This window comes from Chamaea fasciata, unplaced genomic scaffold (genome assembly GCF_029207755.1).
Source record: "Chamaea fasciata isolate MVZ Bird 193981 ecotype frontalis unplaced genomic scaffold, bChaFas1.0.hap1 SCAF_1, whole genome shotgun sequence".
Lineage (NCBI taxonomy): Eukaryota > Metazoa > Chordata > Aves > Passeriformes > Sylviidae > Chamaea > Chamaea fasciata.
Window position 1 is genome coordinate 87,738,749 of NW_027094086.1, and position 24,450 is coordinate 87,763,198.

The 24,450-nt window shown below is 40.5% G+C and overlaps 1 protein-coding gene across 1 annotated transcript in view; it reads right to left on the bottom strand.

The window, feature by feature from the left end:
• Positions 1-24,450, bottom strand: part of LOC136291827 (uncharacterized) — a 182,292-nt gene that overhangs the window by 95,125 nt on the left and 62,717 nt on the right. The window contains exon 6 of the mRNA XM_066186952.1: positions 2,301-2,500. The gene's annotated coding sequence lies outside the window, so the exon portion shown is untranslated. The remainder of the gene's footprint in view (positions 1-2,300; positions 2,501-24,450) is intronic.

A 24,450-nucleotide genomic window follows, 5' to 3' on the forward strand; every position in this document is an offset into this window, starting at 1 on the left:
TCTAGTTGAGGAGTAACTGATTAAATGTGCCAAGTTCAGGCTCTAGTCTGGAGGTCAAGCTCATCTCTATGTCCGGTCCTCCTGCTTTTGCTGTCACTTAGAAGTGGCTTCTGCATCAGTAAAATATTTAAGATCACATTGCTAGATAATGTTGGTATTTAAGTCCTCTCTTAAAATCTGGCTTTGTAGTAATTTTAACTGGTAATCAAGTTCTCAGAGAATGGTTTGTCTGTTGAAGAAAGCAAAGTTTCTATTACAGCTTAGAGGGCTTACCTCCTTCCTGCCTAATGCAGGATTTCTTTTTCTTTTTGCTGAAACAGCTGGAGACCACCACCATGAGAGACTGGGAGGTGAACTGGATGAACTCTGAATCTAACATAATCACAGTTTCTGTTCTCTCAAAAAAGCATGATCAAATGATTACTAATGAGAGTGAACCATAACTGAGACACAGGCTGATCCCAGAAAGTGAGTCAAACCCAAAAGTTCACCAGCACAGATTTTTATATTGATACTAATGATCAATTTGGTCAGAAGGTTCCTAAAACAGAAGTCAGAGCGAATGACTAAAATCTGGGTAGACAAGATCCTCCAGCAGCCATCAGATAAAATCAGTTAAAAATGCAGTTTGTTACGGAAGTCAGCCAGCTCCCTACATGTCCCAACAACGGTATCCCCAAAAATGCAAACCCCAGCTGCATGTAAATAGACAGTTCAGTTCTTCACATACACCCTGGCTGCCTCTCATTAGCATGAAGCCTACACATATTATCATGGTTTGCAGAGGCCTGACAACAGAAGCCCAAGCAATGTTATCTCAAGGATTCCTTGTGCCCCCCAGGCGCTCTCTGTGCCCTCCACTGTCTTTGTGCAGCAGTTGGACCATGAGCTGACTGCAAAGGGAGCCTTTTGTTCTGTTTGCAGAGAACGTGTGAGTGACGACAGCAGCAGGAATAATAAATATAAATGGTGTTACGCACACATGCAAACATCCCCGCGGAAAATTCAGCCATAGGGTGAATACCAAAATTTGACTTGTCACTTAGCTATTTATAAAGTCAAAGAGGCTCAGAAATAGCAAAAAATACTTATCCTTGCCAAAAACGTCTCCCAGAGTGGACAGCCCCAGGGGCTGAGATCTGAACTCTGCTCCAAACAGCAGTAGTACCTCCCCAGCGGGGAATTCCCAAAACGGGAAAGATACCCGAGAGCTGACACAAAGCCAGGAGATTTGGCTCCCACACCAGACTTCCTCCAGCTGTCAAGACAAGTGTGTCATGGTTAAAAAACCTGCTGTGCTCTGGCTATTTCCTGCTGGAGCTGTGGCAGGCTGGGCAAAGACAAGAGGAGCTCAAGGGCTCTGTTGAGCATCTCTGGCCCATGATCAGAAACACACACCCAGCCCCATCCTCTCCACAGGCATCCAGAACTCCATGACATTGCAGACAAAGTGTTTTATCAGTCCCTATAAGACTTCTACCACCCTTTTTGTAGTAATGCCTATATGGCATTACTCAAAGGTTCATCCGTCACTCTGCTGGATGCACTCCTCCTTGCCACCTCTCCCCTAAGAGACATACCTGTAAATTAGCTTTTGTTTCTGAGGTACAAGAAACATCCTTTTGGGGTCAGCACCCTGCTGGGGATTATAAGTGTGCAAACTGAAGCTTTAAACAAGCCCATGCATCACTGAGGTTATATCTTCAAGGGATGGGGTAAGCCCTCAGGAGGGGTGATTTTATTTGCCGATATAAGAGTGGGCAGAGATCTGCAAGCTGTCTCAAGCCAGTATAGACTCAGGCTTTAAAAGTCCCATGTGGTTAAACAATGACTCATGGTTGATCCCTGCCTCGCCTGTCAACACTCACCACTGCTTTACATCCATACCATTGCTAGAGCACAACTGAAGACCACAAGAAGTCGTGAACATTAATTTAGAACACACCACAGCTCATTCAGCTCCTGTGGAAAACACAAAATCTTGAGGCAGGGGATATTTTATGACTTCTTAAAATAAACATAATTCAAGTCTTTTTTTTTACATCACCTGCAAAAGAAGAATTAATTGGAGGAGCACAAACTGAACGCTAGCAGGCTCTTGAAAACCTGTGTTGAGTTCTTTTTCACCCAAGTCTATTCAAAAGAGCACATGTAAATATGCACATAGGAGGCAATACTTAGATGCACATTTCCACACACGTGTATAAATATTCAGTAGAATGCTCCTCTACTGTGGCATCCTTTTAAATACAGCATCACTTTAAAATCCTTCATGAGTTTGAGACACAGACCCAGCTTACCTTTCTACTTCCCAGCTTCTCTTCACCTTTTGAAACCAAATCCTCCTTGCTGTCTCTATGGTGACAGTGACGTCCACGTCCCCCTGATGAGATGGCTGCTGGCACGCACATCAGGTGCCAGAGCAAATCCTTCAGCAACAGAAATCTCTCCAGCTCCTCCATGGGACTTGATGCTCTTCTCCAGAACTCAGACAAACAACCTGGTAAAGAAAGCAGTGTTAAGCCAAGATCCTATGCCTAAAAGAGTGGGAAACTGGATCTAAATACGGTGACTAATGTATTTTTTTGTTTTTCTCTTCAATAATAATTACTGTTATTTGGAAAATAAATGTGATAGCACTGCTATCTGGATAGCATATCTGGATAACCTACACAGAATGAACTAATTAAAGGTAATTTCTGCCAGAAGGTTTGACAGTGAGAAGATACTTGCATCATGAAGTAGAAGTAGCTGATAAGCAGCATGACGAAAACCTCCTGCAATGTCCATCCACCTGGCACATGGAACCAGCACTGACAGAAGGATGTTTCTTGGCACATGAAACCAGCAGTGACAGAAGGATGTTTCTTGGCACATGGTTAGCAGAGAGAGGAGCAAGAGGGGAGATTTTTATCAAGTGCTAACTGAGAAGCACCAGGTGGGACCTGCAAAGGTGTGCCTTTCAGGCAACCACAGAAGGTGGCTCCAGTGACTTTCTCTCCTTAGGAGAGACACAGTGAGTCACTGTGGTTGCAGAACATCAGCTATTATATACAGCCCTTGTTATATTTTATGGTGTTCAACAACCTAGCTGTTGAAACAAAACCCCACTGTTACATGCTGTCCTGTAGCACCCTATAGGCACAGCAAAAGATATTTAATTCCCACTAGCTTTTCCCTTCTGACTGCCCAGATGGGGGAATCTGTGCCAGGGAAACAGCTTTGGCTTTCTGCCACAGTCCACTCACAGCACCAGCTGATACTGCATACCCTGTAGAGGCTCGAGATTGTCTTTATATTTAACTGACTTTTTGTAAGTTTGCAGCTGAAGGTGTCTGTCACTGCAACCCTGCTCCCCAATGCAAGGGAGGACATAAAGATGTTTGTGGAAACAGGCCTTGCCCTGAGGATTTTAAGTGTACAAGATACTCTGCTGCAATCAACTGACGTACAGTTCTTCTCTGATAAAGTCATCCGCTCAATACTTAAGAGTCCTACTGAATTTAGATAAATATTTGGAAAATTAAATACAGACACAGATTAATCCCATATTTCCCTAAGTTTTCATGTCCTTTTCCACTGATCTGACATAAAAAGAGATAGCCCATCATCTTAAAGATGAAGATTGCAATGGGCAAGCACATTAAGTAAAATGCAGAAAAGCAGTAATAATAGTTCTTAAAAGCAATAAATACACTAGTATATGACTAAAACTTTCATTGCTGTAATGCATGCTAAAGATCTAGTCCCCAGAGTGGGTTCGGTTACTGATGTACCATATCTACTGTTTGGAATTTTTCCCCTGTGTTTTCTTGTTCTTATTTATCTATCACCTCTTTTCTAGCGTTTGGATTGTATATGCTTGGAATTAGAGAGCACTTGTTTCTCTGCATACTGCCCTTCTCATGCTCGATTGCTGGACCATGCCTGAGAGTTTTGATGCTACAATAATATAAAAACAAGGCAGTTTGATAAGAAATACAAGGAAAGACCAAAACAACACATTATTAAAAGATTTAGTTGCATATATAACCCCTGAGAAGTGAGAACTGCATCCAAATGATGCGACGCCTCAGTCTGCATAATTAGTAGGCACAGAAATCACCTTTTCATCCAAAGTAATGGAGTTTTCACTGTATTTTCCCCCTCATGGGAACATCAGTTATAGATGTCTTGCAGCAGCCAACAGATTTGTCTTTAAACAACCACAACAGAAGCAGAAGCACAGAAAGATCCGTTTCTCCTAGTTTGTACAGAACTAGTTTCTATTTCACAGCAAGGAGACATAAAAAGCATCCCAATCAAATCTCAGGGTGCCTAGGTCCCTGGGATAAGGAAAGCTGAATTTCCTGATGCCATCACAGTTGCACAGGTGTCTGCAAGTCCCTTTCCATTAGGGACATACAAAGAGCCCCAGCAATGCAACAGAGAGAAGCAAAGGTCATTTTGGCAAGTCTATCAGCCAAGGGAGAACTGGGAAGACCCAGGAAACCAAGGTACAATTTAAAACATTCCTTCTCCCGTCTGCAGAGATGTTTAGCAGCAGAAGGTGCAGCAGTGTCAAGGTGACAGCACACAGAGCAGCTCCACAGTAAGAGCAGGTTCTACTGAAAGTGAGAGTATCACAGAACACTGCAGAACAGAGATCAGTCGCCAAGGGATAACCTGCAACTCACATAAAAGTTTAAGAGGAAAAGCACCACAAGAAGAGGACCAGGCTTTAAAGTAACTAAACAATCAGTGAAAGGTAAAGAGAAATTTTAAACAGAGCATCCCAAACAAAACCTTTGATTACAATAATTTTGCATATGAAAACAACAACTGATACCTGTGCATGTACACTGTAAAAAGAAATCTCAAGGGGTTTTATATTTGGGCTTATTGAGGTTACAAAGTGATCTTTCAATGAGACTCCCTTCTCAATCTGCATCCATTTTATATTTCACAGGTATTAAAACACTATGCTATCTAGACTTCAGACATCCAAGGAATTTAGATCTCATAACACCAATAATGCACATGGTTAAGCATCATGCATTTTATACCATAACTACTTGCACCTTTGAGAGCAATTTTTGTATTCTGTGGCCATATCTGACTGGGTGACTTTTAGGATTATTTTGTCTCTTGGCTCTGGCCTTTTGCTGTTTTCATGCTTTTAAAGTTTCTAATGGCAACAGTTTAACACACTTCTAATTGGAAATGCACAATAATAATTAAAATAGGGTGGGTCTTTAATATAAAAAACTATAATTACGCCTTTTGCTTTGTTTGACAAAGCTATGATTCTTACCAAAACACATGACCAGCCCTCGGGTGGTCTATTCACAGCAAACAATGTATTGTCCTGGGCACACAAGACAGACAAGATGTTGTTTAATTGAGCCTCAGACTTCATTCACTTAACTTTTATGGAAACTACCAGCAATAACTTGTAGAGGGTACACCATTATTTCTTCTTTCATCAGCTCAGTATCACTGAAGGTTGCCATTATCAGCTGCTTCTCACTCAGTATCATTCATCCCTGGGACACTACAGTTCTCTTTGTATAAGAATTAAAAAGCCAGAGGGTAGAGGTTGTTTCCTCATTACATCAGACATACAGAAATATACAAAGTCTATTGCCCAGTTCTCCAAGAGATTCTTTCCTGAAGTCCAACCTTCGTTCTCAAGCCAGTGGAAGCTTAGCTGCCCTGTTTCTTGGAGTCTGAACCCAGGTAAGTCATTAGAAGATGAGCAACTCCTTACCTAAAACCTAAAAGGTTAAAAATTCCATCTCTACAATCACAAAGCAGTTCTTCATTACTTTTGAATAGCTTTGATATCAGACATAATAATACACAGCTAATGAATGATTTCCACCATTCTCAGAGTCAGAAAGGCTTGTAAGTGACCATCAAAAGCTGCTCAGACCAGTCTGGCACAAAGCCACTTCAATGCAGTCAACTCTGGAAACATCAATTCCATAAGAGGAGAGTTTGAAGACGTGCTGTTGAGCCTATCTGTTTGAACAATTATTGGGGGGTGTTACGCTGGATTGCAATACTGCACAGAAAAATGGCCAAGAGACACAAACAGGTGATCTCCAAGCTTTTTAGTGAATTTTCATGGAACTTGAGAGCCAAGTGGAGTGAGTGGTGACAAGATGAGTCGGCATGACAAGGGAAGAAGCTCACCAAGGCGGCCAAAAAAAAATCTCTGCTCTGCTTCCCTGGAGACTCCATCAGTTCCTGGGATCACTTTGAAACTGTTTCCACATCCTCCAGCTGTCCATCATCCTTATGATAGCAAAACTTACTCTGCAGCTATTGCACTACATGCCTGGGCAGGACAATTCTAGTTCATGTCCCCCTTGTGCAGAAGAGGAGTTGGCCATGTCCATCTCATCCAACAGCTGTGCTCTTCTCAGTTTGAGTCTGCAGAGACAGGGCACCCACAAACAGCCTGTGTTTGTCATACCTGCAGTGACAAAAATCCACTGTGATGTGCTCTCTCCAGCAATGCCTGTCTCTTCCTGCCGGGAAAATATGACTGCACACTCCATCCACGAGTCAGCAGGAAAAGCAGCATGTAGCCAATATGGATATTGAGACATGTAGTGTCCAAGCCTAAGCTCAAATTCAGAGTCAGTGTGATGACATGGATTGTCCACAGCTCCCAGTATCATGATCCCTGCAGTTGTTCACCAAGGGTTTGACATCTTTCAAGTGTGCTTGTATTTCACAGGACAAACTCAGAACAAGCACATGTAGCCACAAAATTAGGCCTGCCCATAAGGACTCAGATGTAACACATTTTCCCATACCAGTATTATTGAAGAAACATTTCATTTTGAGTTGTGTTTTCAGAAGGCTAACAAGGGGCTCATGAATACATCAAAGCAAAGTCATATTATTAATTTACAACAAATGTTTCTGATTACAGATTACATTCCCTCTGACCATTCAGACAACACTTTATTAAAAAGCTAGAAAAAAACCTGGCATTTTTCAGGACTACCTCTCATAACCCTAGGTCCTGATCTATTTTGCTCATCACAATTTGCAGACTATTCAGAGGATATGAAATGAAGCACAGGTTCCAGCTCTCTGGAAACCTGAGGTCTACCAGGAAACCACCTTCCAGCTGAGATGGAGCCATCTCCAGCAAATGCAATCAGCTATGAATACAATGAGAATGCACTATTCTACAGGCATTGAAAATGTATGTACCCTTAAGGGTCTCACACAAACCACACCTTTGGTTGACTTCTGAATGGAGTCTCCAGGTGGTTAAAGCACTGATATTGAATTATTTATGGTGATTGAAATGCATCTAAGTAGCGCTTAGCAACAGAATTTACACAAAGACACTTGATGGAAAAAATACAGGGTGGGGGGAGGAGGTTGTTTACAAAACAAGTTACAGTAATAAAGCTGCTAGGCTGAGCCAAGAGACCTCTTAGTAAATCATTTATTCCGCAGTTTGACAATATTTACAAAGGTTTTTACATGAATTATTTACTCAAGCTTTTATAACTCGTAACGTACTGTACACAAAACAGCAAAAACACATTAGAGCTACAAACCTGGGAACATACAGTTATGCAATGACAGATGGAGGAAAGGGCTCTGACAAAGGGAAGTTTACAACTAAAACAAGCAACAGCCTTTTTTATCTGTCATCAATAAAGGGCTGAGGAATAGCAGGAAAATGTGATTCAAGGAAACAAGACTTTTTTTCAAAAGCTACATTCTTTGTGATGGCTGGATTTGGTTATTTTAAAAAGACCCTTTTGTTTTGAGTGTCTAATTCTAAGAATTACCATTTCAGTGAGTTACCACCAACCAATGAAAGGCTGTATAGCACAAAAGCCAGAGTTTACATGAAGGAAACCCTGAATTTCTGCTGCTTACCCTAAGAGCTTTAGGTCAATTTGAGTGATACTGTGTATGTATCTAACAAGTTTGCCCAAAGACACCACATGGATTAGTGCACATGTCAGGAACTTTTGTGCACAACACTCTGGAAAAGACATTCGTTTCCCGAAACATTTATAAGTGAGATAAAAGAAGCAGAGTACAAGGCCATACAGAAAGCTTGCAGACCCTGTATTGAAGATGGAAAACAGAGACAAGCAAAATACCTGACGTGCAGCAAAGACCCCTCAGCACCTGGAGCTCTGTACACAGAACTGGCTCATCCATCCCCACCTCCTACTGCCCAGCATCAATGAACAAAACAATGGCTTTTAATATCAGTCACTTTTCATGCAGTGAAAAACTATATTTAGATCAGCTCTTAGGAAGAAATTCTTTATTGTGAATATGGTGAGACAATGGAGCAGGTTACCCAGAGCAGCTGTGGATGTGTTTTACCCCTGCAAGTGTTCAAGGCCAGGTTGGATGAGGCTTTCAATCACCTGGTCTAGTGGAAGGTGTCCCTGTCCATCGCAGGAGGCTGAAACTAGATGACCTTTAAGGTCCCTTCAAATCCCAACTGTTCTATCACTCCGTGACTGCTTCAGCCTGGTCTCCATCTTCCAAAAAAATAAAAGGAACCCCACCCCTTCACTAAACAAGGCACAGGATTTGTTGGTACCATCTGTCCTGGGTTGTAGTATAGGATGTGCACAAAGTATTCTATCACCATCTTCATGAACTGTTGAATCCAGGTGGGGCAGTGTTTTCCCAGACCCCCTCCCTCTGGGCCATTATCTTCTGTTAATGGCCCATCAAATGCCTTGCCCATGACTCACAGATAACTCCCTCCGGGAGCTATCTCTGTTTAATGGGCCATCAAGGACTCCCTGCATGACTCATCATCCCATTGTGAGATGCTCCGCCCAGGGGGAGGAACCAAGCATTCTCACCTGGATATAACCTGGGGTTTGGGACGGTACAGGGGGCCCTTGCCCACTGGATTCCCAGAGGACCAGAGCTACCAGACCTTTCTACAGGATCACTGCTTCAGGAAGACCACCTCATCTGGACTGCTTCCATCACTCTGCTCAGGTAGTATTCTGACTCTCTCAGTGGTCTTTTGTATTATTGCATCTATTTTATTTTACTTTCTCTCCTTTCTTCCTATTAAATTGTATCTATGACTTGGAGCCTCTCATTTGTTTTGCTTTCAAACCACTACACCATCATAGCATATTCAGCTTTTCTTCCTCAACTTTGAACTCCACACAACACACCACCACCTTTGTGCTAATCCCTGATGGAAGGCAAAGGGTATCCCCACACCCGGTTGTATAGCACAGGGAGTTTTAGAGATATAATAAAAAACCTCTCTCTAGAGAAAACTCTGTTGGGACAAGGATCATCACACATCCTCTTCCCATCTGTCATTCAGGTTGGAATGTGGCATACAAGGGATCTTCTCCTCCTTGCTGACTTGAGATCTAACAGGTGTTTGAGAGGCAGGCTGTGAGGACGAGCTCTGGACAGCTGGGATCAGTGAGACCAAGGCATGAAGCCTAAAAGCTGGGGCTTTAACAGACCGAAAGGAAGCCATTACCTGTGCAGACAGCACAGATGAAGCTGTAGCTATTAACACTAAGGAGCCAGGGTATTGTCTGCAGCCAGAATTCTGGAAATGCCTGAAAGGGGCACTCAAAAAGAGGAAGTAAATGTCACACATCCAGCATCCTGATGTTCCCTACAACAGCAAAATAAGGACAAAAAAATCATTTGCTATCTCACTTTTCTAAAAATCTTTTCCCAAAGAAACCACAGCTTAGGATTTCTTTTTTTTAATTAGACTTTCGTCCGCATTACCAATTGCTGCCAAACTTGTGGTCTGAACTAATGAGCAAAGGTTTCAAACCATAAAACAGAATACAGCAGGACATTTCAATGCCAAGACAAAACAACAGAGCCAGGTGACAGAGTATTATAGGAAACACCAAACCACAGTTATAAATGTAGCAAAAATGCAAACAATTCTTTGTCTAGATGAATTATGGAACTGAAGTCTGTATGCGGCACAGGTGAAACATTGTGCCACAGATTATACAGCATAAGGTTGTGGTTAGGCAGTCTGATAACTTATTGCAAATTGCTACGGAGACAACAGCCACTATCTCATTCTGCAATGTCAAATCAACTTTTCAGGCACAGCTAGAATAGCAAGCATGAGCACAGATGCAGGTACAATAAAACTAAAAAAAGTACATAAGAAGGAAAGCAAGAAGATCAAAGATATTGAACAGTTTCTCTCTAAGAAACAATTAGATAGTCTGGAATTCTTTGACTGCAAAACAGATCAGAGGAGGTGTCTGACAGATCTATAAACAGCAGGAGATTTGGAAAAAAACAGTATTGCTCACTGTTTGTTGCAATGCAAGAACTACCGGTCACCCAATGAAATAATCAGGCAGTAGATCTGAAATGGAGTACTTACTGCACGTGGCAATGTTAAGTACTCCTGTCATGAGATATTGCGGATAACACAAGTCTACACAGACTTGAAAACAGGCAGAATCCTTCCTGGAAGAGAAGCCCAGCAAAGCCTTTGAGCACACACATATTACCACTTGTTCAGGGAGTCCCTAAGATTAGAAAAACATATTGAGGAAAAATTTTGGAGATGCCAGTTGCTATTAGCACTTTTGCATAATGAGAAACCAAGAAGCAGGGCCAGTTGTGGGGCTAATTTGATTTTCTTGAATGTTCACTTTAGTCCTTTTCAAGGTGAAGATGAAATGAGTAGGAGCAGTTGGATGGTCCATACAAGTTCAGATCAAAGGAGGGGAGAGAACACACTTCTCCAAGTTGGCTACGTAAATCATGGAATTTAAGATGATTTCTAGAACCATGGCTGTGTTCAAGAAAAACGATAAAGATATTCAAATGCACTGTAACTAGAGCAGGTAAAAAAAAGAAAGAGGACTTTCACAAGAAAACATCCACTAGATCCCCATTTTGGTAACAAAACAAAGCTTCATTGAGAGACTGTCAGGTAAAAGACAGAAGGCTCCAGTCACTAGCTAAAGTTCACAAGCTTCACTTGGTTTTCCTTCAGGTCTTAGCATGCTGTAGGTCTAATACCAATGGATTTTTCATGTTTAATTTTTTCCCTCCTTTTTTGACACTTCCAATTAGGTTGCCCTCCTGCTGGTTTCTGAGGATCATTCCCTGGAGGCAGATGTGTATCCTCACCCTTATACACTGTTTTTGAAATATTGCCACTATGGTCAGGAGCTATGCTATGGACTGAACTGCTTCAGAGTCCATTCCTGCTATCCAGTGGACGTGCGCCCCTCAGAAAAGTTACTATTCCTGGATACTCCTCATCTACATGATGGAGAGAGATATTAATGTGATTTATATGAGGACAAAGCATGCAAAGCATCCACAGATGACAGCATTCAGATCACAGCAGAGTGATTAGAAATTTTATATTGCTTTCAATGAAAGCTGCAGATGGTCACCACTGTCTTCTCTTAAATGAGATAAGAGAGTCACATAGATTAACACATCATATGCCAAGGAGTTGCACAACACCAGACTGCTTCAAATGCTCCTTCAGCCTGAAGGTGTCAAGACAAACCTCAGCTCACTAATTTTTAATATGTGAGTGCTTCAGAAAATTGAGCATACCTGTGAAAATAGGGTCTTTTCAGGTTAAGTTTTAAAAGAGTGGGTGTATGAGAAACATGATATAAGTTCAGCTGATATCAGACCAAGTGGTGTCAAAAATCTCCTAACATGAAACTGAATTTTCATTAAATGAAATTCTTACCCAGTGACCACCACAGGCTGTAAACATAGCCAGAGACCCAGTAAGAGATTCTTATTTCCTTTTTATTTTCCTGTTAGTAAACTTCTATTCATGTATGAATTTCAGATAAAACTCTTAATAATACCACCTAACACTCTCACAAGACTGATTTCAAAGGAATCCTTCATGACTTACAATTATAAATACTAGGACCAATGCCACTGATTTGACAGGAATACCCATGTACTTCTGTGTTCAAATAATTACTCATTACAAGGACTGCTCCTAAGACAACACAGAATCACATGAAATAATGACAGTCTGCAGCAGCAGGCTACCTAATTGATCTAGAGTAGGAGTTGGTAAACTACATTTCTGATTGTTGACATTTAAGACACAATTCTGGTTTCTTTAAATGAATCAAGTGTTACACCTCACGTAAAACCCTTTTTTATCCCAAGCTGGACTGCAACAATGTGTTAATCTCATCACAGTCAGAATTTTCCAAGAGATTTTAATCCTGTAAATAATGGTTTTATCAAGAACCATACGCTACTCCATAGGGAACTCTAGATATTAAGATTGGTAATAAAATCATTAGTTGTTCCAAGCTATTCAGCATATCATGGAGTCCTAAAAAGTTAATGACAGTTAGTTAAGCTACAGATGGACCAAACATCATCGAGTTCATTGAAAATTGTGTTGAAAATAACACTTCACAGTGTGGGGGAAAAATCCTTAACAACAGGGCAGTACTGAAATAAGCTTTTTTGATCACTAATTTCTAAACACAGTAATAATTTTTTTTTCTGAGATCTAATATTTAAGGTTTTTTGAATGCATAACAATGACTCGAATAAGCCCTAACAGGAGCACTGTAATTATTAAAAGTAAAGGGAATGGTTGGGCCTCTGGATTCTAAACCTTCCAAATTTCCTAGAAAGTGGTCCAGATAACTTGAAAGTTTAAAGCAATCTCTTGCTTTGTGTCCTGCTGCCCCTGGGCACCTTGGTTGTCATTGATACCAACCAGCCACTGCTTCCAGCTACCCACTGCTTCCCAGTGCCAGTGGGAAGGGGCATCCCCCAGCAAGGAATGCTGGCAAGATCCTGCAAACACCAGCACAACTAGAATTACATGGACACAGCTGTCTTCTTGTAGCAACACAGGCTCACACCAGGAGAGCCAGAGAAATTGTGGGTGGCCAAACGAGGGAGGGGGAAAAGGTCACCTGGTCGGCTTCCTCACCTGGGAGGAAGAATTCTGCATTTAAAGAAAAAGAAAAATTTTAAAAAAACCAAACCAAACACCAACACACCAGAAAAAAAATTAAGCCTCACTGATCTTAGCAAGTAGCTCATGGACAAGAATATCCACAAAATATCCATGAGAAGAGATATTTCCTATTGCTGTGCAGGACAAAACCATATCCAGACCCTGATGGCTGTAGTGGTTCTTCCACTCCTCTAACATATGCTTTGTTGAAGCCTAACACATCCAACACAAGCTGCTACTGCAGTAGTCCCATTACAGTATTCTTTCAAATACCTTAAGGAACCAGTGAGGAAGTATTAGTCCCATAGTAAAAAACATGCTATCAGTGTTTTACGTTCCTGAATTTTTCTGCAGTTTTGTATACTTTTGATGGTTTAATAGGACAAGTAAAGAGCGTATTTTATCTGCAGACATTTTTCACATTTTTACACAGAGCTTCTTTCGTAGGAGGACACTGGGTGTCCCAATGAATAGGAGGGAAAAGAGAGTTCCTTTATTTTTACATCCACTTTCTTCAAGATTTCAGAATTTTCCTCATCAAAAAAATTTTTTTAATCTGGTCTTCAAAGAAAAACATTGATACAACTTCTACTTAAATGGGTGAAAGAAAAAATGTCAGTGATATTTTTGAACACTAGGCTTAGAAACTAATACTTATTATTTAACAAAAAATGTCCATTAAAACACCAGTCCCAAGATCACAGAAGGTTTATGTCACCTCTGCCAAAACACATTATCTAAGAATTCCATTCCAAACAAACAGATAACATTTCCATCTTTACTTTTGCCTACATTGTATTAATGCACATATTAATGTATCCATTCTAACAATTAGGAGATAAAAAAACTTCCCCACTATTGTGCTAACAAGCTTCATAAGTGTAGTGACAGTGCTGCTAAATTAAGTATACTTCGGGCTAATTTTATGTTTTTATCACAATACTGGAGAAGTATTAGGAAGCTATTATTTTGTCAGCTTTCTCATTTAGCAAAGCAGCTTCAATTTATTAACAGTGTGGAGTGTGAATGAATCAATATGTTTCATTGGGCAATGTGTCATTTGTTAATCGGATATTGATGAGATTATTGACGCGCAGCTAATTAATCTCAAACCCTGTGCTAGCCTTCATATGTTTCCTTAATTATGTTCTTCATCTTAGTCTTCCAACTTCGGCATGCAGACGCTGGCTTGTAGACAGTGAGTGAAGTAAGCTGTCAGAGTGTTTTTTCACACATTTACAATCCCTTGGCAGCAAAATTATTTTCCTACTTGTAAATAGGTATCAAACAAATATTTAATAATATTTGCCAGAAGATTGATATTGATTTGGCAGGGAGTCACTCCAAATTAGCTTAGCAAGAGATCTTGCATCAGAAGAAGTATACTTAAATAGATATATCTAACGAGCATTAAATAATTATGAAACTATAAACCTGTAATCATCAGGAAGTACTAAAATTGCTCCTCTGCAGTCATTATCATTGAACTCCTGGCTAAAGAGACATTCTGTAACAGTTTAGTTTTCCCTTCCTGCTGCAAGAGGACAAATATATTTTGCACTATTATTTTCTTTTACCAGATGGCCAAGCTTAGCAAAAGGAAAGCTGCCTTTTTCCTGAGATACAAAAGACAGGAATAATTTCATTGGGTGTGACAGGGGTCACACACCCTAATTTCATGGGGTACCAACAGAGGTCTGGTTAAGGAGGGGCAGGGTGGGTTAGTTCATTTTTGAGCATCCCCTTCTGGCTGCTGGCACAGCCCTGCAGTGGGACATGAAGATTTGCCAAGAGCTGTTTTGCCTATTTCAGCTGGAGTCAGCTGAGGACACCGGCATCCCAGGCGCCACGGACAAAGAAAGCTGCAACAACACAGCTCAGTGGGGTAGCACTCAGCTAGAAACCCTTTGTGCTACCTACTCTGGCACAACAGCTTTAATTTGCATCAGGCTTATTGTTGTCATATTTTTTAACCCCACAAAAACACACTCAGCGGGGCTAGGAAGTAAAGTAATTCCCAGTAAGGCCTCAGCTAAGTAAAACACAGTGAATCTGTGCTACTCAAGAAAGGGTCTTCTCCAAAGGGCAGGAAGGAAAATGCTGAATACATTCTGATTTATGAAAAATACCACTTAATGTGTCTACTTCATCTCTACAATATCTGCCTGAAGCTCCAGAACAACATATTTATTTTTTTTAAATAAGGGAACTAGAGCACTCTAGAGTAAAATTATCAGTTTTCAGCTATAAGCAAATGAGAGGGCAAAGGCAGATTTTATTCCCCTACTCTAGTTCATGCCTAGCTTCATTTTTAAGGATAAAAAGAGGAGATTTCATAGGTGGACGCATGGTGGACTGGTGATACTAGTGCAATTAAAAATCTGCCTGGTATGTTCTCCTCACAATAAAAGTTTGTTCCCCAAGCTTAGAGTCAGGCAAGACCCTTAGATTCATTTAGTAATGACTGGGAGAGTAATTTTTGTCCCTGCTTCTAACCGCCAGGGTAACCTACCTTTGAAAATCTCCCGCTATTTCAGAGACCTAAGACACTGATGAGAATCCCTACACTACAGTGCACCTTACCAGCCTTTATAGCTTTCAAGAGGGGCTTGGCACAGCATCTCAGAGCTCCATACTTACAGGTGCTCAGAGAAGTCATTTTCCTCTGGATTACTCATGAGCTATGATTACCAAGGCCTCATTGGATAACTCAGACAGCTCTTTCCAGTCTCCTTCCAGGTAACCCTAAGCTTTAAGCTTCCTACTGGCATGAAAGTTTTAAGGAGGTTAGGAGAGAACAGGACCTCTGGCACCTTGAGCCATGATTTGGGGTAGAAAGGGAAGGTCAAGCTAACAGACAACGAAGAAATGTGGGGGGGTTTCCAAGCCAGTTCATAATTTGGCCTTACAGATAGGAAGGATAACTGAAAATAAATTGTGAGGTGAAAAGGGTCTTCAAAGAACCATGGACATATTTCAGTACATCTGCAAAAGTTCAGACAAGGGAACAATTAGTGGTCCTTAGCTTTCAAAACAAAATCATTCAGGTAACAAGTGATGACTCTGAGAGAATCCATGTTACTTGTGCATGCCTCATGTATAAGAACAAGATTACCATGTCTCAGCTAGCAATGTTTCATCTTCTTTTTAAAAAACAGCTTTTAACAATGCTGCCACAGAGCTCCTCGTTCATAAGTTTTGAAAGAAAGCCAAAAAACATACACATGAGGACTGCACAACTCATTATGTCTTGCAAGTTTAATCAAATCCACTTGAAAATATCTCTTATCTTACAGTACAAGGGCTTCCCCCAAAAAAGGAAATCAATGTCAATTTTATTCCATTTTTATAGCGATCCTTCTAAGGGGAATCAATGGGCTTCTAAATCTCAGATAACCAGCACTGACTTTGTCGGTGACCTTCAACATCATAACAATATTCAGAGTTGTTCAGTTCACTTTTTTCAAAATGCTGACCAACAGGTTTATGGTGTGATTTATTTTAGAGAAGGCAAGAATGATAAAAACTTCATTTGATTTGATGCTACCCCAGTAATCATCCTAATTGGCCTTTGTTTCTGTTTGTCATCTACAATTATTCTCTGCATAAATTATCACATTTGACTACAGCATTTATGATCAGTGAGTTTCTTAATATGCCATTATCAAAACCCTTACAGTAATACACTTACTCAGTAAGCTGAAAATGCAACCCTAATGTAACACATATTTTCTTTAAATGTTCCAGAAATAACAAAAGGAATAAAAATACCTTTTTCCTGAGCCTCCTGTATTGGCAAGTTATGATCTGTAAAACTCACTGTTCACAAAAGAATTTGCGGTATCCCAAAACAAAACGGTTAACTCTTACAACACCAAGTAAACCAGCCCATGCCAAATCTAGTCACACTGTGCTTTTAGAAGGAAAAGAAAAAATCCAAATCCCAATGTGAAAGTAAAACATATTTTGCAATTTTTTTTAAACACAGGTTCTTCTATCAGTATTCACTTTTTAGTCAAACCAAAACCATAACATTATTTGCATATGAAAAAACTTTTCCCTACATGGAAGTGGGGTAATTGAAGGTGGTATTGGTGTTTCCTGTGGACATATCAGCCCTGGGAGAGCAATCCCAGCCAATGGCACTTTCGAGATAACAGAGCTGTGGCAAAAAAAACCCCACGACTTTTCCAGTGTATTGTCTATTCTGCTCCATCAGAAATCAAACATGAGATTTTATTCTATTTATAAGCCTTAAGATTCTGCCAGCTATGAATGTTGTTACACTCACAAAAGATGATTATAATTTTCAAATATCTTGCACAGGTGCTACTTTATGGGTCTGGTCTCAGTTTTTTCCCAAATGCTACTGCTTGCTTGAATCTGACTTTCTATTTGTAGAGTGTTTCAAAAGAGTTGAGAGTAATTATTTACTTTATTCCTAAAACACTATATACACATGACCATTCTGTATCATGTCTAAGAAGTCATTCCCTTCCTAATTCCCCATTAATACAAAGTTATTTCAGATTCCCATCAGGAGAAAACAGAGGGTCTGCATTTGGATAGTCTGATTTAACACAGAAATAGGAAGCTTTCTAATAGTAGGAATACGCATTGCCTTCTAAACAAATATCATTATGCATTTGAGCAGAGGATTTAAGATCAGAGTCAGAAGTCAAGGCCAGCCTGTATTTCCATTTTTACACCTGCATCATTGTGTTGCTTATTTTTCAACAAAGCTGCTCCAAAGGTGGGGTGACAGGAGAATTGTGACCTATCAGCATGGTTTTTCTACAAACAAAGCTCTTTAATACCCATTCTCTGAATTTCCCTACATGCTGCACATTCTACCCACTAAACCCTACATTTTCAAAGTCTATTCTACATTTTCTTAATTCTAATTAAACAAATCTTAATCTTGACTTTAATGGCTGCAATTATGATACTTCATTATGTTAAATGTTAGTTGCAACATAAGAATAAATTGTATAAACAGTTTAGCTGCAATTGCATGGAGTCTAACTGTACATTACTCATTAACAAGATGTGGGTAGCAGCAATTATAACATTTCCTCCTAATGTCCCTATTTATTGAGTCTCAGCAGCAAGCCCCCTTTTCACAACACACACTGATTGACGATAGCAGCTTTTGTACTTGTGAAGAACAGGCACAGGAACCTGCTGTGTGCCTGTAACTCAGATCGATGGAAGTACACATTAGCTCTTAGCCTCACAGGCCGGAGTTCCTGAAGGTCAAAATAGCCATCAGCATCACTGTAGGGTACAGAAATCATTTCACAAATTGTGAACAAAAACAACACAACTAGCTTTGCAGTTTGATTATTGTTTATAGATACAGCAAGCCAAACATTAAAGCATAGCCTTGAGGCAGCATAATTATTTACAGCTGAAGACTCATATCATTATTAGCATGCTCCTAATTGCTTGAAGTTATATCAATGTTAGCTGATTTAACACATTTTTGATAAGAGGCATGGAAATTGTTTTCTCTGCATATGGAATGTTGGACCACTTCTTTATTTATTGAACTCTTCCCTCCTCCTCTTTCTTTCAAACTGGCCCTTGCTTGCCATTGAAAAAAGCCCCACACCCATAAATTCTCCTTTATTCTGTATGTCTGTAACTATCACCACAGTACTTTGTCATGTTTCTGTGGAACCATATATTTGAATTTAGCTGGACTAAAATCGTGCCAGCTTTCAGCTTTCACTAACAATGGACTTGATAATTTCACATCAATATCAACTAACTAGAGAATAAATCACTCTTTGCTTTGGGTGACACATCTTAATCTATTACTTTTCCCTACAGTACTTGAGCTGAAATCAAGCTGAGGGAAAACAATGTGGAGAATCTCATGGTGTGAAGCGACATCCTCATAACAGCCTACCCCACAAACACCTATTTTGGGGACAGAAAATAGTTATCTACTGCTACATCACTGTACCCAGTAGACAACCATCTACAGATCTACAGAAAAGGCAAATTAAGTTTGCCACTAATAAACCAGAGTAACAAATAATTTGGGAACTTTTCATACCGATCAACTCATAACTTGTCACCTCAATTCATTTCCTCTCATTCAAACCAGGAGAGCAGTCAAGAAGCACTGACAGGGGCAAAGCCTTGAGCCACTGCTGGCCAGGCACCAGGGGAGGCAAGTCAGTTCTGGGGAGCCAGGACTGTCTGGGAGGCAGGCTGGGGACACTGCTAACAAAAAGGGGGAAAACTCCCCCTGCCAGCACTCAGCAAAGGGTGCATGAGCAACTCTTTATTTTAACATTCCTGAGGTCAGGCACACTATTTCCACAGTGTACATAATGCAGCACAGACTTGTTAAGGAAAAGTAAATACAAATATGATCTTATTTTCCTTGTATAACTTCCTTCATGTACTTATGTAGAGCACTTCAGTTTTAATCTCCAAATCAGGTATTTCTACTTCTTGAGTCACACTGGCTGGTAGAGTGAAAGAGCATGTTATTTTGTAATGGGAGCCAGGGAAAAGCAGTGGCTGCTGCCCATGGACCTACAGTGGCGGTCTCAATTTCACTCTGCACATCAGTGTAGAGACCTTGGAAAAACCACTTTCCCCAGCAGGGAGAGCTCAACCCAAAATGGAGAAGCAGCAGCATGAAGAGGGCTGATAAGTTTTGCTTTTCTTAGCAAAGTGACAGCTGTCAGGGACTGGACTGGCAGCAGGGGTGTGCAGAAAGGTAGAAGTAGGGTCACTTTATTTCTGTCTGTGTTATGTAGAGACCTCAGCTCCTGTCATGCGGCTGCCAGGGATGCTAAAGATCGCAAGCATTTTTCCACTTCTCCCCTAAGCACAAGCTAAATTATACGTGCAGAATTTCAAAGTAATTAGTTACATCCTTCCATAAATTTTGGCTCTGCTACCTGAAGATTCATTTAATTGGGCTAATTGTTCTATGGAAGTGTAACAAAGAATAGGTCAAATAATTACAGACTGGGCTGTTTTAAAATAATGATCCAACTACTGAAATTTGTAGCATCTGGCTACTGAGTGGAGTAATGTTAGATGAATTATGTATTACAGTCCAGTGAGGAAAATCTTCCATTTTTGTCTGTGAATAGGGAAATAAAAGATTACAATAGTATGTGAAACTGTCATAACAGCTTTTCACGGTTGAGACACATTAAATTACCAGCAATCAATATCCTGAGAAAAACTTTAAAGAAATAGATTTGCTAGGAAGGAATAAAGAAGTGCACCCAATTTTAACTGGGAGCTTTATTTTGTCCAGCACTAAAGAAGTTGTAACAGCTGCATAGATTGAAGCTGAAACAGGGAAAAAAACCTTAAACTACTGACTTCACAGGGGACTTGGCTGGAAACAAAAGGATGCAGATTTTAGGGATTAATATTCTCACACACAGTACTCAGAGAAACAGAAAGCAAGGGAGAAGCTTATGTAGGCCAAGTAAGAACATGTCTTCTGGCTGCAGAAGACCAACTCTTTGCTATTCCTCTGTCATATATTTTAAAACTAAAAACATGACTGCCTGTTGTTCCTCACTAGGTGCTTGGTAGTCTTGGCATCTTATAAATGGATCCTCTGCAACCCAGCCTGATTTCCCGAGCTGACAAGCCATGGGTCCTGTGATGACACATGGGTTTTCTGCTGCATGACTCGTGTGCCCAGTGGTTCCTAACAGTCCTTGTTTTCCGAGTCAGGCTGGAGCTGCGCGGTGCAAACAGTCAAAGAGAGCTAATACAGTAAATGGAAACTGCTGTCAGTATGAACCAGATTAGTCAATCCCTATAGCACAAGTGAATTTCAGATAGCAGCTCAAGCATGACCACTATGATCACAGCCTAGTGTTTATGTATACACAGAAACAATGAAGTGGCCTGGCAATTACTGGAAATACATTCCTCAAGCTTTCAGGCTATGCCAAGCTTAAAATTGTGGTCAGCTCATGTGGGAGAAACTAGATCAACTTGGATTGCATTGCAGCAGTTGTAATTGAATTGTGTATTTTGCCTTTCTATAAAACTTCCAGTGCTAAGTGCACAGCAGCCTAAACGACTGTGACATGCAGCGCTTTCCGAGCCTCCAAATCTCACAGGTACAGAGCCGTGCCACGTTTTCTCTTGCACACCTAGACACCATGCACCATGCTGCCTCTCCAAGGCCAGGAGGGAGCCAGGTCCAAGCCCAGAGCTGTTGGAGCCCCTGGGATTTGCTGTGACTAGTGATGGGAAAAACACAGCTCTGGAGCAGAGTCTGGCCCTGCCCCAGCCAACAGGAGCTCTGCTGTTCCCTTCAGCTGGGGCTGGGGTCACAGCCTGCAAGTTTGCACAAGCAGCTGACAGTTTGGTGATTAGAACATCTACCTACCACAGTGAAGTTTGCAAAATAAGACAAGAAATGCCAGCTTTTTTCCTTTTACTTTTCTCCTCCCCTAACTACTCTTTCATCAACTTTTTCTATTGCAAGTTCTTGGTCTTTTCCAACCTTAATGATTCTATGACTCTGGCCTTTACAGCCCCTTTTCTCTTTATCTTAGTATTTCAAGTAATCAACTACATTATATATATACAGAAGAATGTATTTTATATATGACATATGCATATATTAAATAATTTCCTCGTCTCATGTACAGCACTGACTCATGGTCACCCTGGCTGCTGGAAAAGCTTGGCCACCCTCATCCTGTCCTCAGCACCTGGCTGGGGCCCCAAAACACTGCACTCTGCTCCCTGAGCTATTCACTCACCCCTGCCTTTCTCAAGATGCTCCACTACAGTGTGTCAGGTAATAAACTCATAGTTCACCTTCATAGTATTTTAAGATTTTTGACTTCTGTTGAAAATGCACTTTCTTAAAATCTTCCTCCGTATTTGATACATTAAAAGATTTCTGCAGAAAGTAATTCATCTGAGGTACAGTTTCAAAAGCAAGTATTCTATATAAAGCAGTTTTCAAGAGAATTTCTAGCTTTACATAAGCTTAGTAGGTTAAAACTCTTTTTTTTGCAGCTTCTCTACCAGCTATACCAAAGGAAAAAAAAAAAAAAAAGAGCAAACACTTCCTCACCTCTCCCTGACAGACCAAAGATAAAATGCATGCATCTATGTACAGAATGAGCCTATTATATGGTTTTTTAAAGTAGAATTGCATAACTCCAGACTTATGAAGGAGCTCCTACCCCTTCTATTCCTGTTTTCCAAAATTTCTAAGCTGTAGTATCTATTATGTCTAGCAGTTTACCCTGTTCTACCTATCAAAGCAGTCTACCTCATTTCTCTCATGAAAAATTCAGTTCTGCTTCCCAGTTTTTAGGCAGCACCATCAGAAAGCAACAGTTGGTCTGGAAAAACCAAAGAAAAGCTATAATTTAAATCTTCTACTGTATAGTACTAGTATTGCACTTAATACCTGGCTAGGCTTCTTAAAGACTGAAATTAAAGTTGGAAGGAACAGGGGGAGATGATGTACAAATTTTACTTGATCAAAAGAAAAGGGCAATATTTACCCAGACATTTTTGGACATTCCATAATGCTTTAACTGGAGTAAAGCTTTCAGTTAAATAGTTCTATTCTCTGAAAATGCGTCAATATCTGCAATTACAAACCTGTGTAGGGAAGAGTGCTTATGCTGTATACCAAAGCTGAGGAAACTTCTACTGGGGGAAGTGAAATGATATTTCAGAAGCTGACTTTTGTTGTACTCTATCATTTGGCCCACAGATCAGAACAAATAAACCATTTTCATTGAAGTTGCTTCCTCCAGCCACTTTTTCTTGCAGAAATTTGTTCTAAGGCATTTCCTGTCAATGCTTCCCATCGTTCTCCAAAGTTTGCATTTTTTTAATATATATAAATTTTACTGTCCATGGCAATAAATATCATTTCTGTCATCTGCAGTTATCAATATGTCTGAGAGACTGGTTTTCCATCTCATGCGGTTGTGATGAGCTTTCAGATTTGGCTCCTAGCACTGATTGCTTCTTGGCTCAAGAGCAAAGTAAATCTGCAATAGCCATTAACTATTAGTTTAACTAGATCTGAGGCTTCAAGAACCCTACTGCAGTCTCTTAGTTCACTGTAGCATGAGGAGTTGAAAATGCCAAAACAATGATAACGTCAAATAAAAGTGATATTTCCTGAAAGGTCCAGGAATCATTCCCATTCAGAATCCTTCCCATTGCACTGAGCATGAATTTCACAGGTGTAAGAATGATGCTAAAGTTATTGAAACAAACACAGGGATAGAGCCATATATAAAATTATGGTCCACATCTGATGGGATAGAGATGCATTTCCCAGTCCCTTGTTGTAGGGAGATGCACAGCTGCAGCCAGCACACACAGCAGGATGGGACTCCAGGCAGGCAGGACAGGCACATACCCGAGGTGGAAACCCACAAAGACAGAACAGAAACACAGGCAGAGCAAAACACGTATCTTTGAGATGGGCATCAAAGTGCAGGGGTACGTGACTTCTGTGGAACACCTCTATACAGTAACCAAAACACTGCTATACAGACGTTATTATAGTCACTCATTTAAAAGAAATCTGGAACTTATATGATTAAGCAAGTGAAAGCCAGAGGAAAAATACTCCACAGTTTAAACTCTCTCCTCTTGCACGCACCAATAAGGCTTTATATATCTATGTAATACAGACTTCTTACATTATTCAGCCAGTGGTCTGTAATTAGAGATCAAAAAGCGTTCCCACAGCTCAAGATACGTGAACACAGTATTCTGTGTGTTGCTATGCCCAAAAAGATCATTTCTTCTGTCATATTACAGTGAAAAACTAGTGTACAATCACTAGAAATATAAAATATTTCTAGCTCAAACACTTGATCATCTTCACCCTGTCTAAAGTAAAATTAACTTTTATACCTGACCCTTCTTAACTTCAGTTTCACTGTGAGTTATGGTAGAGAAGCCAGATAGTCAATCAATATATGTGCCCCTCTGGTGATACCTATAGCTTAAGACAGACTATTTGAAACACAACCAGAAATCTCCTTTCTTTTTACTGAAAAACTTCTTTACTTCTCCCACATTTTCCTGCTGGCTTCACTTCGAAAAACTACACAACAGTGTTACTTTTATCACGGGACACAGCTCTCTCATTCCTAGAATGGGATTTGTAGGAGAACACCCAGGCAGAGTGGAACCTGCCCACTTTTGTTGCCCAGCCTGCTGCAGCAGCTGCTCTGTTTGGCAGCTGAAAACTGCATTTTCAGTCACTAGTCCTTGCAACTTTTTGGTGCTCTTGCATCAGCTACTGCAGGCTCTGGAAACTGGTACTGGGGAAATCCATACAACGGCTGAGAAATGGAAAGGAAACCCTAAGCAACCACGTAAAACACACATGTGGGGCCACAGCTTGTCATTATGGCCACTGATGTGTATCAGCCTCTGTCTCCACCAGCTCAAGGCCCACAGGTAGCCTCTCT